The sequence below is a fragment of the Mytilus californianus genome, unplaced genomic scaffold (genome assembly GCF_021869535.1).
Source record: "Mytilus californianus isolate M0D057914Y unplaced genomic scaffold, xbMytCali1.0.p SCAF_4, whole genome shotgun sequence".
Taxonomy (NCBI): domain Eukaryota; kingdom Metazoa; phylum Mollusca; class Bivalvia; order Mytilida; family Mytilidae; genus Mytilus; species Mytilus californianus.
Genome location: NW_026262690.1, coordinates 62,675,306 through 62,689,529, shown reverse-complemented (window position 1 = coordinate 62,689,529; position 14,224 = coordinate 62,675,306). Strand labels below are relative to the sequence as shown.

At 31.4% G+C, this 14,224-nt stretch overlaps 1 protein-coding gene and 1 long non-coding RNA gene across 12 annotated transcripts in view; one reads left to right on the top strand and one right to left on the bottom strand.

Annotated features, from left to right (window-relative positions):
* LOC127698610 (mitochondrial import inner membrane translocase subunit TIM50-C-like) overlaps positions 1-14,224 on the bottom strand; it is a 323,025-nt gene that overhangs the window by 134,309 nt on the left and 174,492 nt on the right. The window lies entirely within an intron of this gene.
* LOC127698629 (uncharacterized) overlaps positions 4,955-14,224 on the top strand; it is a 134,975-nt gene continuing 125,705 nt past the window's right edge. For 5 of the 6 annotated variants that reach the window (XR_007980917.1, XR_007980918.1, XR_007980913.1 and 2 more), the window contains exon 1: positions 4,955-5,012. This is a non-coding gene — a long non-coding RNA (uncharacterized LOC127698629). The remainder of the gene's footprint in view (positions 5,013-14,224) is intronic. The other variant, XR_007980912.1, reaches the window with a different exon arrangement.

Here is a 14,224-nt window from a genome sequence, read left to right as displayed (position 1 = left end):
ATGACTTTGTTGTTGTATGGAATGCTCATCACGTTGAGTAAGTATCTATCTTCAAAACAAAGAAATATTTTGCCGAAGATTCCCACGAGTTCTTCTTTCCATATGTAATAAATGAGCACACATGCATGGAATAAAGAAACTCATTACGTAATGTTCACTGTGCATGTCTGTTAATTAATGTTGTAGTTTTTGTATCAAACATATTTGTTTGAATGAAATTACATACACTCGAGATATCGGAAGAATTTTAATGCATACAAGAAAGATCAGATATATGAAACATGAGGCAAATTTAGTTTTATATCAATATATGTAGTTGTAAGAATTCCAAAGAAACAATTAATGTTTCATATAATCATTAATGTTTATCAAATGCAATCAAAGTAAACCGATAAATTGCACACTATTTTATTTGCCTTCAATCAGGAAACAATTATTTTACCATATAATTTCTTCTAAATTTTACAACGATCATATTTTTTTGCCGGGAATTATGAACTTAGATTTTCAGACAACTGTAAAGCAGCTGGATTGACCAACTTTGGGATAGTTGGCCTAAACATGACATAAGAAGTTGCTTATCGTTTTTTGTTCTCAATATTTCAATGCTATCCATCTTCGGATTTCGGGATTTCAAAAATTAAAATTCACGAAGGCTTGTTGTTAGCTCTATCTTTTTAATTGTGCATTTATCCCATATCATATTTTATTAACAAGAAGTGGAAGATGACCAATGGATGACCAGAGAACTTTGCTCTGATATTTCATGCATGAGAGGTTCTACGTGCAATGTTTTAAACTTTTTGTATATCCTCTAGTATAACTAATCTCTATGGTTAAATGTAAAAGTTTTTTGTAAATTACTTTCTAATTAGATCATATGAAACAAAGGTTAACAATTCAAATATTGACATTTTATAATATGGTGACAGAATGACTGAACAAATTTTAATGCTTATTATATTCTTACTTATTCATTCATAAAAACCAAAACATCTGTGACACATATTTCTATATAAACTTATATATAGCTAAAAATCTGTATTGATGAAAATGTTTTCTTAAAAAGAAATTCCTCAAATCAGATATTATTAAGAAAAGCGTTCGGTCAACATTGAAACTTGGAAGGACAATGTATTCTACAATCAACAGTCTACCATTAGTTACAGTCTAATTAACTTTATCAACCATGCTTAGTGAGGTTCAGTATTAGAAACCAGAACAAAATATTAAGGACATCGACACCGAAAAGGTATTTACAATCATTATCGACAGAGATCAGGATGAGTTGCAGTACCGCATAGTCTATAAACTTTAGTTCTATCTAACAGTACATCATAGAGTGCGAATGATAATGTCATGCAGAAATAGTGTCGAAAAAGTGGTACAAATACAATCAGATACATGAGAGCATAACCCTACAACTTGACTGTCATCAATGAGTATCCACAAAGTAAAAAAAATTAAAAATGATGAAAAATTTGAAAACGGCGAAATATTTCAGTCCTACATCTAAATCGCATTAAATTGATGTTGGATTGAAAATCTGCTTTTAGAAAACACAAAATTTTCAAATAAATCTGTAACTCCAATTATATGTTGTTTGTTGATGAATGCCGCATGTTTTGTTTTCTTGATAATAGGTGGTAATTTTTGCATGAATGGATTACATTTTAATAAATGTGAATATTTAGTTAGTTACAAATTTAAACAAGTAATACACATTAAAATGATAATAAGACAAGTAAAAATTTCATTTTTTTAATGTGTAGGGAAATATAACATCACAAACTTTCCTTCATCCTTTTTGATATTTTTAAAATGTCCATGATTAGTTATAAAAATGTTAAAATAAACAAAATTTCAATTAATTTCATTGTTCCTCTCCTGGAGTGGTAATATCAGAAACTGGACACATTGTGCATTATCATCTCTACTGTTAACAAACTCATTTTTTGGGGTTTTTTAAATATCTGTTTGTTAAGTAATATCATCTGTCCCTTTATCAGCATGAGATGACAGATTTACAGCTCTAATTAACCATTTTATAATTGAGAGAAGATATGAAACTTTCACTCTGAAGGGTTTAGATGTAAGACTGTATCTTAAACACATTTTCATATGCCTGTATCATATATGAACAAATGGCACAATAAGGACATGAATAATGTCTATTAGACAACTTCAAATTGTGTGTTTAGAGTTAACAGTGTGTTTGATCGTATGTTGTGCTGTTACACCCTGTCCAGGTAAGGGTAATGTTGAGCGCTCACAAACATGTTTAACCCCACCACATTCTCTATGTGCCTGTCCCAAGTCAGGAGCCTATAGGTCATCTTCCCAATCTATAAAACTGTCCTTCCGCTGGTCTTGGTGGTTTTTTTGTGTTTGTTTATTCTATGGCTTTATTACTTTTCAACGTTTTATACTTAATTGTGTTTAAGCACCATTGTCGAAGAATAAATTCGCATACGTTATATGAAATGAAAGTACGTGTATTTTTATTCTATTTCATAATGTATTTCCATAATATTATTATGTTAGAATTAAGACAGAAATATTTTGTCTTTTTGTGACCATCAAACAATGTTATATTGTCATGATATTGCTGATTTTTCTTCGATCAATGGGTTTTTTATGATATGTAAGTAAAAAAACTAACCATCTTCAGTCGCTTTTTTATTTAGAAAGAGTACATCATATGTAAAACAGAAAAAACAAACTATGAACAATCAAGTACAGAAAAACCAACCATGAACAATCAAGAAAAAATCTACAAATCCATCAGAAAGCTGTGCATGCAGCCAATATAAAATCAATTTGAAGTAAACAAAAATTTAGTGATATTTAACATAACCAGTCCGTATAATATCACATATTGTTAACAATTACCATTTATAATGCAGGTAATTTTACCAGTTCGATCACAGATTACAGGTACAAATCAGTTTTAATTATCAAATCAACTTCTCAGTCAACGTCATTGTTTATTCAGATGGTCGCTATAATATATTGTAAAAATTCAATTAAATTTATCTTGTTTTACTTCAAAAACAAGTGGCAACCATTATAACATCAGCATCATTGCATCCTTCTGATAGAAAAAAATCTAATGTATTACATTTAGTTATATCGTCAATTATTGTGTCAGAATAATATTTAATTCAAAATCGATTTACAGCTCGTGGCTTTTCATTCGGTTTAATCCAGGTTACCGCAATGGAAATCGTTTCGCTCATCCTTGAGGTACGATTTGAGATTCGTGTTATATCAACCGTTTAAATGTATTGTCCATAGTTTTCGGACATGCCGAATTAGCTTGACCATTTTGGGTTTTTTTTTTTTTTTTTTTTTTTTGCATTTCAAAATTAAGCGGCTTATTCCCTATTATGAAAGAGGGTATTCATGGGGGTCCTTCATTTCTGTATTCTTTAATTTTTTTCGCTCATTATTCTTTATCTTTAAAAATAATGGCTATTCTGTAATGACTTGATAATTGTATTCTTGAAATTGTTCTTTTCTGTAATCAGTATATTTTACCCAATTCTTTAATTTTTGCAGTTATTCTTTATATTTTAGCACCCCATTTTTCTCTATCCTTTATTTTCTTTGCCCATTAATTCTCTATTCTGTAAACCCCATCCACACCCTCGTGAAAACATGACTGAATAATCAAATTTTTGTTTAATTGAAAATCAGTTAATTTGTATAGTAAACAGTTTTAATATCTTTTGATAGATTGCTGAAACCTTAAAGCTGATTGATTCCTAATTTTTGTATTAATTAAGCATACCTAATATGTATAGATATATCTTCATGTTTTACCATGACTCATTTATTGATTAATCCTGCTTTACAATTTTATACTTAGAGTTACCATTTACATAATATAAAACTTCTACAATAGCCTTTTCAGTGTGTGCCCGCAGACAAGGATCGTATTTACTCTTGACTGTTGACTTTTATTGGATTATACCTAGTTCAGAGTTGCAGGAATTCACTTGGTGATCGAACAATTACAATAACTGCTGTTTCATGCACGATAAAGTCGGTAAATAGTTCGCCGGTATCTTAAGGTTGACTACAGTACAGACCAATAGGTCTTGGTGTCTCCAACCAGCGAAGTTTAATCAAAGAAACAAAATTCCTTTTATTCAGTTGCAAGTACAATTAGCTTAAACACCCAGACATTTGTATTTCAAATACTTTTCTTTATATGAAAATTGCCACAGTTGTATTTCAAATATTTTATTATCCAGAATCGATAAGCTAAATAGAACAAGGTTGCGACGGAGAGACATTTTAACGATTGTATGCAGAACTGTGAAAAAAAATTCGAGTGCAAGTTTTATGTAAACGTCTAAAGGTCGTTTCCAACTTTTTACTGTATAGACGCAAAAGAAATTATGACAGTTGTTATATTGTAAACAACTTTGTCGTATCTTTGTTGTACTTTTACTTAATCATTTTATAGTTATGAAACACCATATGAACCTCGGGAATAATAACTTTCAGTGTCCTTTCTTGGTCGTCTTTTCAGATCAAATCTGTGTGGCCATAACTACCATGAAAAAAGAATAACGAACCATTACAGTTCAGCATCACGATAAAAATAAATTTGTAATAAAAACTTTTTTAATTAAACTGTGTATTTGGAAATATAGGTTCTATTCGTGTACAATAACGCATAGGGTCTATTCGTGTTCTAAAACATAGTATCACTTCGCAATGACAGATAACGGAAGCTGTTCATTGAAACTGCTATACACATAAGTACGGTAACCCTAAAAGCTGTTACGTATCCATTGACCTTTTATATAAAAAAACCTCGACGATGAAAAAAGTCTGTAACATGCTGTTTAGAGTCTTAAATGGTCAGATATATATTTATGATAAAAATCATCTAAAACACATCACCTGGCGAACTTCCCATGTGATTCCATTTACATCAGCAATATAAATAGAAATTTGTAATCTATTATTGTATGGAAGTATAACAGAAGCAAGAAAAGGTAAGACTAGTAGTTGTATGAAAAAGACTTTTAGTTCACATTCGAAATCATATTATAAATTGAGAAAAAATAACATATTTGATTTCCAGGTTAGTGCGTATTGGGTCGCTGCCAGTAACAAAATATCAATTATATGCGCAGAACTGTTGTACTGTATATTGTTTCAATATGGCTTGACGAATTTACATGTGATTTGTAGAAAATATATATGTCATTTATATGTATAACAACCCTAAATCCCGTGATACAAACAAAAGTCAAATGTTTGTTCCTCTGTCCAATGTTCAGGACGAATTAGATTGCTTTTTCATCCTATTGTGGTGTTTTCTTCTTCGTCGTTTTCCTTTGATGGATGACAGATCATAAGTGATGGGACCTACTGGAAATACATCAAAGGTAAATATTGATTTCAGGATAATTGGAAACAAACCGATTTTAATTATGATAGGGATGATTGGTGAGAATAGATTTTACAGACAAATAGATGTATTGCTGTTAATAAATCTAACTTTAGATATGTATTTTTTTAACAATCATTAGTATTTGTAAAGTATACGCGATAACACTCTTACTATCTGGTGTTATGGTTGCGTGACAATCAAGATCGACAATGGTTTCATGGGAATCTAAGTTTACATGTGTTATAACGCGCTGTATATAGAGAATATTATATTATATCATGTACTGTGTTACAACTCTAGATTCTACTGACGAGGAAAGGTAACACTAGGCCACCAAAAGCTGAATTTTTAGTTCAGTCTAGGTGGTCGAGTAGTCTAGAGCGATGGACACAGTGCAGGCGGTGTTGTCTCGATGTCCCAATAGCATGAGTTCGAATCCCGGCGAGGGAAGAACAAAAATTTGCTTCCGCAAATTTGCAGATTTAACATTGTTGTGCTGATATTTAGAGTAGTTGAGAATATTATATTATATAGTCTTTTCAATATTACAACTGTATCAACCCGAGACACCAATATAAGACCGAGGGATCTGCTCGAGAGATAATATTGGTCAAGGGTTGATAAAGTGTGTGATAGTTTAAATGTGATAGTTTAAAGAGACGTTGTTCTGCGAGACATGACGTAAAACATATTTTTGGGATTGATGAAGCCTATGCAACTATGACTGATATCGGTGTCATCTCGAATGCCTATACTACAAAACGATTTCCATTCAGTGTATTATACATAAAATTTATTTATATCTTCTTATATATCATTAAAATTATTGCGATGTAGCTGGGACCAATATGTATAGATTGTTTGGGTTTCTAAACACCGATATCTTCAAATATCAGCCGCGAGCCACAATGTGAACCTTTCTGGCGAGTGAGCGTAGAGAACAAGTAAGAAAGCTCCACATTGTGTCGGGCGGTTTTATACATCTATGGTTTTCTTTCTTGGACAATCTTGACGGTGCGATTCCTTCTATCAAAACAGTTGTTTCGAAAGTTCATACCATGTTTTACAAGTACATACATAATTATAACTATATAAGGCATGTTTTTATCGGATTTTTTTCTCTCTTTTCCAACTTGAAAGTAATGGTTGTGAACAAGTATACTCCATAAAATTGCTCCTCATAAACTGTTAAAGTTATTGCTAAACGGTTCTAAAATATCTATCAACGTCCTGTATCCCCCCTTTTGACCCCTCTCCCCAAAAAAATTGTCTGACGATACTCATTTTTCAAACGTAAAAAAATACCAATCTGTTTATCACTCTACGCTAACTTTACCGTGCAGCATGCCATTAATCGGAAATGTAATTGCTTTCACTGCATTGAATGAAAAAAGTGTTGAAGTTTCCAACTAATCAATGGACGATACAGAACTCGTGCACTGGCGCCGCAACCATTTTTGCAACAATTAATGGCTGTTAAAAACATATGCTTTGTATTAATTCATTAGAGGCAAGAGATTCATATTTTTTGTAACTACAAAAAACTTTCCTAGTGAATAAGAAATGATTGCAAAGATCTATCAGCATAATGTTTTCATATCACTTTACACGGCTAAGTTATAAAAAGACTTTCATATCAAGAAAGTCATTTATAAAGTTAATTCAAGAGATCTGTACTAAGAAAGACAAATTTTGATTTCATGTTATGTTTCTATTTATAACAGGGATTTGGAATATTCTATCATTACAAGACTGTATAAACGTATCCCGAAGTGCTTGTTTATAGCTAAGCCGGGAATCATTATAATTTATCAGCATAGTACATGTATTCAAAACATTGCTCAGAAAAGAGAAATTTAAATAAAATAGGTTCGTTCTTTAACAAACGCTGTCTCTTTTGAGTCGTATTTATGTTTTATGTATCAGATTTTGTGAAAAATAATTGTTTACTAAATGAATTCTATATTGGACTTTCTTTACACGAATCTCCTCGAAAAATAACACCAAAAAGCCGGGTTTTTTTTACGAAAACTTGATATACGGTGAACAACTGTTTTCACAAAAAATTGTATTCATGTATTCTGTAGAGATAACAGAGATTTGATGCATAAGAACATTAGAAAAAATCATACGCATTTAAAACATGTAAGAAATTAGTAGTGAAACATGAAATACCACAAGTATTTAGAAAATTTTAAGAGGTAAGAAATTATAAGTGTTAATGACACATATAGTGTGTATGTCTGTCTTGCTAATGTACTATAGTTAAAATGTTTTGCATCTGAATGAAACAGGGATAAATCCACGGACAAATGTAAAAGGAAACCAATACACTATATAGTAAATATTCTATCATTAAACGACATTCGTTTTTTTAAAGGATCAAACAGAATCGTGCACTTAAAAATAGTAAATTGAGAACCAATATGATAATTTTAATATTTTCAATTGTGTCCTTTGTCAGTATGCGAAGGGATTAAATATTGGAATACCATCAAATTATGTGCAAGAAATGTCCTAATTATTTTTACTGCAATACAAGAAAGATTTTTTTTTCTCACAAAAACTGTTTCACGCAGAGTTTTTCGGTTTGATAATGCAACATAAATTAAAAATACTAAACGCTCAAGTAATTAAAACATCAACCTTCAAATCAATAATTTATACCGCATATCAATAAATAACTTGGCATATCAACAGATGGTCATCATGCTTTGACATTTTTATGGTCTGCAACACATTGTTTTTGAGACGAACCGTATCATCGGCAGGGAAACTGAGAAATTATTCAGATGATTTAAGCACTGGATATACCAACAAATAAATAACATAATATTCGACATAGATTCCTTTACGACTCAACGAACGAATATTCAGATCGATATAAACAGACAAAGTCGAACATGGCCAACATTCTTTGTTGACTTTAAGAAAACGCCATCTGGACATTTAAGCACACAATAGAATGATGCAGTTGAGTGTTTGGAGAACAACATTTATGACATTTGTATAGGTTTGCATTCTATCAGAAATTACCTTGGTTTTAATCAACGTGCAACAGATGAGAATTTAATCAATTCTGCAACAGTGGTGATGCTAGGTGAAGGACATATGCCAGATATAAGGAAGTGAAACTATTTTTGAAGAAGCGGCAGTTTTTATTATGTTTAAGGATAACACTCTATCTTTTTGAGATTTTTCTTTTTTATATTTTCGGACAGCACAAAATATGAATCGCATTAGCGAGGCTTTAGCGTATCATTAACTGAAAAAGTTTTAACTGTTGCTTTATAACTGCATGGTGTCATTATTCATTAGAGAAGCTAGTACAAAAGTTAATAGTTTAAAAAGCTAATTAGAACAATAAAATCCCAATCTTGTTGAAAAGAAAAATCTTATTAAAACAAACAGGAGTTTCTCGTTTCCAGATAATTGTCTTTGGGAATGTGCTGATGATATAAGTTTGACAGAAAGAAAGCGACCAAGGGACGCTTAATTTACGGTTCGTCAACAAAATAAAAGAAAATCTACAAAACACATGTATACATTTCTATGGTCGTTAATTATTTCTGGTACTCATAAAATGCACATCCATTTTACGTCGACACTTTCAGTAACATTGATTATTAATTCTCACAGCCGATAATTGTGCGCTGGATTTTTTTTTAAAAGAGAAATATTGAGTTTTCTTTTTTAACGACCCGTGAAAAATTAAAAGCTGTGACAGTCGGGAAGACATCTATTTGTAATTTGAAAGGTTGAATCGTATTTTGATGCATTTAATTGTCTAATCAATAATAGAAACCAGTCAAGGTATCATTATTTTAAATAGCATTATAATTAAGGCAGAATTATGGACCATTACTATAATTAGAAATTAACTGTCACTTGAAGTGTGGATAAGACTGGTATTGTTAGTAAACAAAGTGTGTCCAGTCATATCCTGTCAAGATCTAACTAAGTTAACAACTTTAAAGACACGTGTTGCAGCCTTTAGGGCCAAAGAAGTATCAGATATTAAGGTTGTAGATCTATATATACACATAAACATCTTGTCGGTGTTTTTTTTCAAACAAAAAAGCTCTAGGGAGTCAACTAAATCCAAGACAATGACAGCATATGGTATTTATCCAAGGGCTTGTAAGAGAATAGATTAAGATAATCCGTATCGATAGTGTATATATATATATATACACTAGATTTGATGGGGAGGTATAATTTGAGAAAGATTTCGGAAATGATTATAACGTTGTTTTGGGCGGTAGGGCGGGGACATGATTATGATTTGTTGAGGATGAGACACATTTTGATCTATGTCACGAGAATTCAGAAATCGACTATTATAAACGAATATGCAAAATACTGTGTATTTGAAAATAAAATCTAATAAAAACAGAAAAAAAAACAAAAAAAACCTGCCTTTATCGGTATGTATATATTATGTACTTCACTGAACTTCACATAAGCTGTATAGACATGCAGATTTTGTTTGCTTTAAATGAGTAACTAATTAATCGTTTATCCCAAATTTACACCATTTATGTAATTTAAAGTGGTATATTCTTACGATTCGTTTAATATATTTTGTTATACAGATGTGACAAAAGTATATGTTGTACATAGTTAGTGTATTGGTGCGAATAATGAAGTTCTTTAATGTGACATAATCTTCCGGATACTTGCAAAAAACTGGTAAATAATACAGACGAGGTTTATTTTGTCGGCTTCCTCGAATGAATAACATTAACGGTACCAATTTTACTGCACCAGATGCAGAGTATACCAATATGCATATCACATTCATATAACGGCCAAACTAAATGGTCAGTTCTTAATGATAGGTGAAGTCAATATTTACTTTTTCTTTGGAAGTATGTTTTGATTTTCTACAAACTTAAAAACAGACATATCCTTTGAATGTTTTCATAGAATGTCAGATTAAGTTTCTTTGACACACAACTGCTGTTCAACTCATCAAAACTTCTTGTTTTGTGTAGATTGTCTGGTCATTGTTTATAGACTCTCGTAAGCTTACCAAAACATAACAAACATGTCAATCTTCAGGAATCTATTGTAAAATCAAACGACTGCATGATTTTGTTTTGTAAACTTTGACAGTTGTTTGCATACTAAACACTTCCTCTTTATCGGACACTTGATTTTCATCAGTAGGGTCAATCGTACACGAGAATAAACGGTTCCATCTTTGCTAATTGTCTTTAAGTAGTATTTTGTCTTTGATATTTATTCTTTTGATATATTTAAGCTGCATTGCCATACTTTGAATTAGTGCACTTCGAGTGGCCATTCTAATTCAAACACTTTGTCAAACATCCTAACCGTTTCGATCCTGTTTTAGTTCATTCGAACGAGATGTTTTAACATTATGATAAACGAAAGTTTACAAGTACTTTCCAACAGATATTTTATCCGTTAGAAAAAGTACATATATCAACCACAAATCTGGTATATAAGTAAAGAATTATTTAGATGTTCGATAAGAGAAATTCACTGGTTTTATTGGTTTCACTCTTAACACTTTTGAATCATGCAACAACCTCTTCTTCGATCAGTTTTGCTTTATACTTTATATAAATATATTTCTTACACATGCACTCATTTTGTAATTGATAACAGTGAATCAGGAGGTTTTTTTGGGGGCTGACACGTTTTGGGAATTTCATTTAAAACCGTAGGATATATAATTATATAAAAAAATACTATACCAAAATAAACTATTTTGTCTAACATTGTTTTTACCGATTATGTACCTGTATACATGCGCCTATTTACACTCAGATCTTTAATCTGACTCACTGTACTTCGTTTTGAGTTTTCAAGCATATTGGCCTCGGACATCACTCATTAGTTGTCGAAATACGGACCTGGTCATGTAAAATTGGTAATGTTTTGTTATTAAAAACTTTTTTACGTACTATCAACTACAACAAATATTTGCTAAATATACATTCTGCTTTTTATTCTTGGAAATATACTTTATTTACATGGACATTCAGGTCAATTCCTTTACACAGTTGCTGTGAATTGGGGTTTTGTGTGTTCTTTTACATTGTTTATTTCGATGTTCAGTATATTTACCAGAAATATTTACTTAAGTTTTTTACACATATAGAATTTTGAATCTGTTATTTATTCTACATATTTTCTAGTGCTGCAAATTACACGAGCTGCAGATTTTCTTTGTTGCGTTATATCAATATCAATTTCTCAGACTGTTTTGCATCATGAAGTTATTATCTTTCTATAGCAGCATACTACAACCACAAAAAGATAGAGATGTGCAAAAAAGTTTGTTTCCCAGGGTTGAAATATGTCTGTCTTCCTAACATCTGTCTTGTGTCAAACGGTACTCAGCATTAAAGACAAAAGAACATTCCCCATCTTAAAACCCATTAGCTTTTGAAGTTTATTGTATTCCATCATAGTAATTATTATGTCTCTTACACATCTGTAATTCGCAGTTAGTTTCGTCAAACACAACTTGAAAAGATGACATTATACAAATGAACACTAAAATGACAATGCTGTTGTTGTTTTCCAGCCAAACTCTTTGTTTTCACTGCCGTTTTTTCTTCGCTCTCGAGGATTTACAACGTAAATCGAATATTAAGTTGTATTCAGATAAAAATGTTTACACTTCAGATATATTAAAGATGAGCCAACATTTTTATTAAAATAAATTAGAATTTAATTTAGAAACAGGTGCACTGTAGCTCACAACTCCTTGACGACGTTTGTCTTCAATTTATTTTGTTATCAAAGTTGCAACAAATCTTATTTTGATTGTATCACATCAGAAGTATGCAAAGTATTGCTATGTAATTTTTGGAGGATATTCTAATGAAAAAAACCTCCCAGATGCAGATGAACCTATTTTGCAATACATTGCCATGTATGCATCTTTTTTTTTTAAATATAACTTGGTTCATTTGAAAAACAGGTAAACAAGGGAAAATGAAACACACGATAAACATCAGACAAATATTTAAATTGGCATTGCCTCATTACGCGTGCTGTAGTGTAAAACGCATAGTACTACATTGCACCAGGGCACCTTTTTTATGTCGCGTTGCCAACTCATTACTTATTTATTATCTTGTTGCGCATGATCAAAGCCCAGATGAAATAAATGACTTCACGTAATATTTTGAGGCAGTTTTATCTGTTTTCATTCTATTTTCGTAGTTATTCCTGTAACATATGTATGACATATATAAGCCAAACATGCAATGTTAGACATCAGGAAAACAAATATGATTAATATTGATTCGAGCAAAATTATATTTCATTAATTCTGGGCAAAATGAAAGTTTGTAAGTTTCCAACATGACTGTAGTATATTGATTCTTTTCTTACACGTTCAAGGTAACAGATTGCATAGTTATCTTTCACAGCATGCTTTCTTTAAACTAATTCCTCCTCTAAATGTTATGTTTCATATTGCTAGATATTTCGTACACAATTCTCTGTTTATTCACATAGTTTTATGTTTGCGTTGTAAAGGGTTCTTTTGCAAAGTTAAAGTTTAAAAATAGTATATAAAAGACAAATGATTTAAAATCAATACTGAAATATGGCATGAAAATTGAAACAAGGTCATTGAACCTTCATGCAGTACTTGTACCAGGGCAAGTATTGGTTCTTCTATTCTATCTATAGATATGATCCTGCCTGGAATTAAATGTATGTGATTTTTATAGAATGAAGATAATACCATCTGTCTGAACTTTTAAATGTTTCATTTTCATATATAAAAATGTTTTTCTGTTACAAATCATGATGTATTGTTTTATGTGTACATGTTATGCTGCCCATCAAGGGCCCTTGATTGGAATAATAAATATTCTTATTCTTATTCTTATTCTATTCTATCTATACAACAAAGTTAGTGTATCTTGTGTTTATTGTATTTGTATCATTGAAGTTGTGTGCATTATGCACGTCTTGAGCGTCACGGGTATTTATTCCGTACTGCGTGTGCATGTATAAATACTGCATTTAGCTATCTGTCCTGTAATTTAATGCAGTCTCGTCCTTCTAAACTTGACGTGTTTACTCCGCTTTGATGAAACTATGCATACTTATTTTGTTACAACAACCAAACTTCTGTATTACAAAGCATTTTAAGCAGCGGTAAAAAGAAGTGGAAAAACATGTAATAGTCGACAGTTCTCACGACAGGACGAGATTCAGTAGCATGTCTTAGCCCAATGGTCTCGAGTGTACCACTACCGATTATGGATAGTTCTTGAATAATTAATTTTGACTAAGGGGACGACCATCTGATATTCTGGGGGAGGACAGGAGGATATTTTTTTCTGATCTATTATTCATTTTAATCTGTTGCAACAATTCGTTTATTCAAATAAAAGAGGTTTTAGGAACACTTTTAAAATCATGCTGGTGTCACATACTTGGTCACATGTTCTTGATGCTCTACAGTCACAATTACGTGTTCTTGTTGATCTACAGTCACAATTACGTGTTCTTGTTGATCTACAGTCACAATTACGTGTTCTTGTTGATCTACAGTCACAATTACGTGTTCTTGTTGCAGTCTACAATCACGTGTTCTTGTTGCAGTCTACAATCACACACAAAACAATTCATCTTCCATTAATATTATTTGACAGAATAATTTACGTACGAATAACAGAAATAGTGAGTACAAACAAATAACTTCTCAAATAATATATTGTCACAAGAGAAAATCGGTTAGCAACTGTTAATCCTTTTAATTAACTTACTGTGACTGTTGCTCCCGATATGATTTAGTTATTACAAAACGCG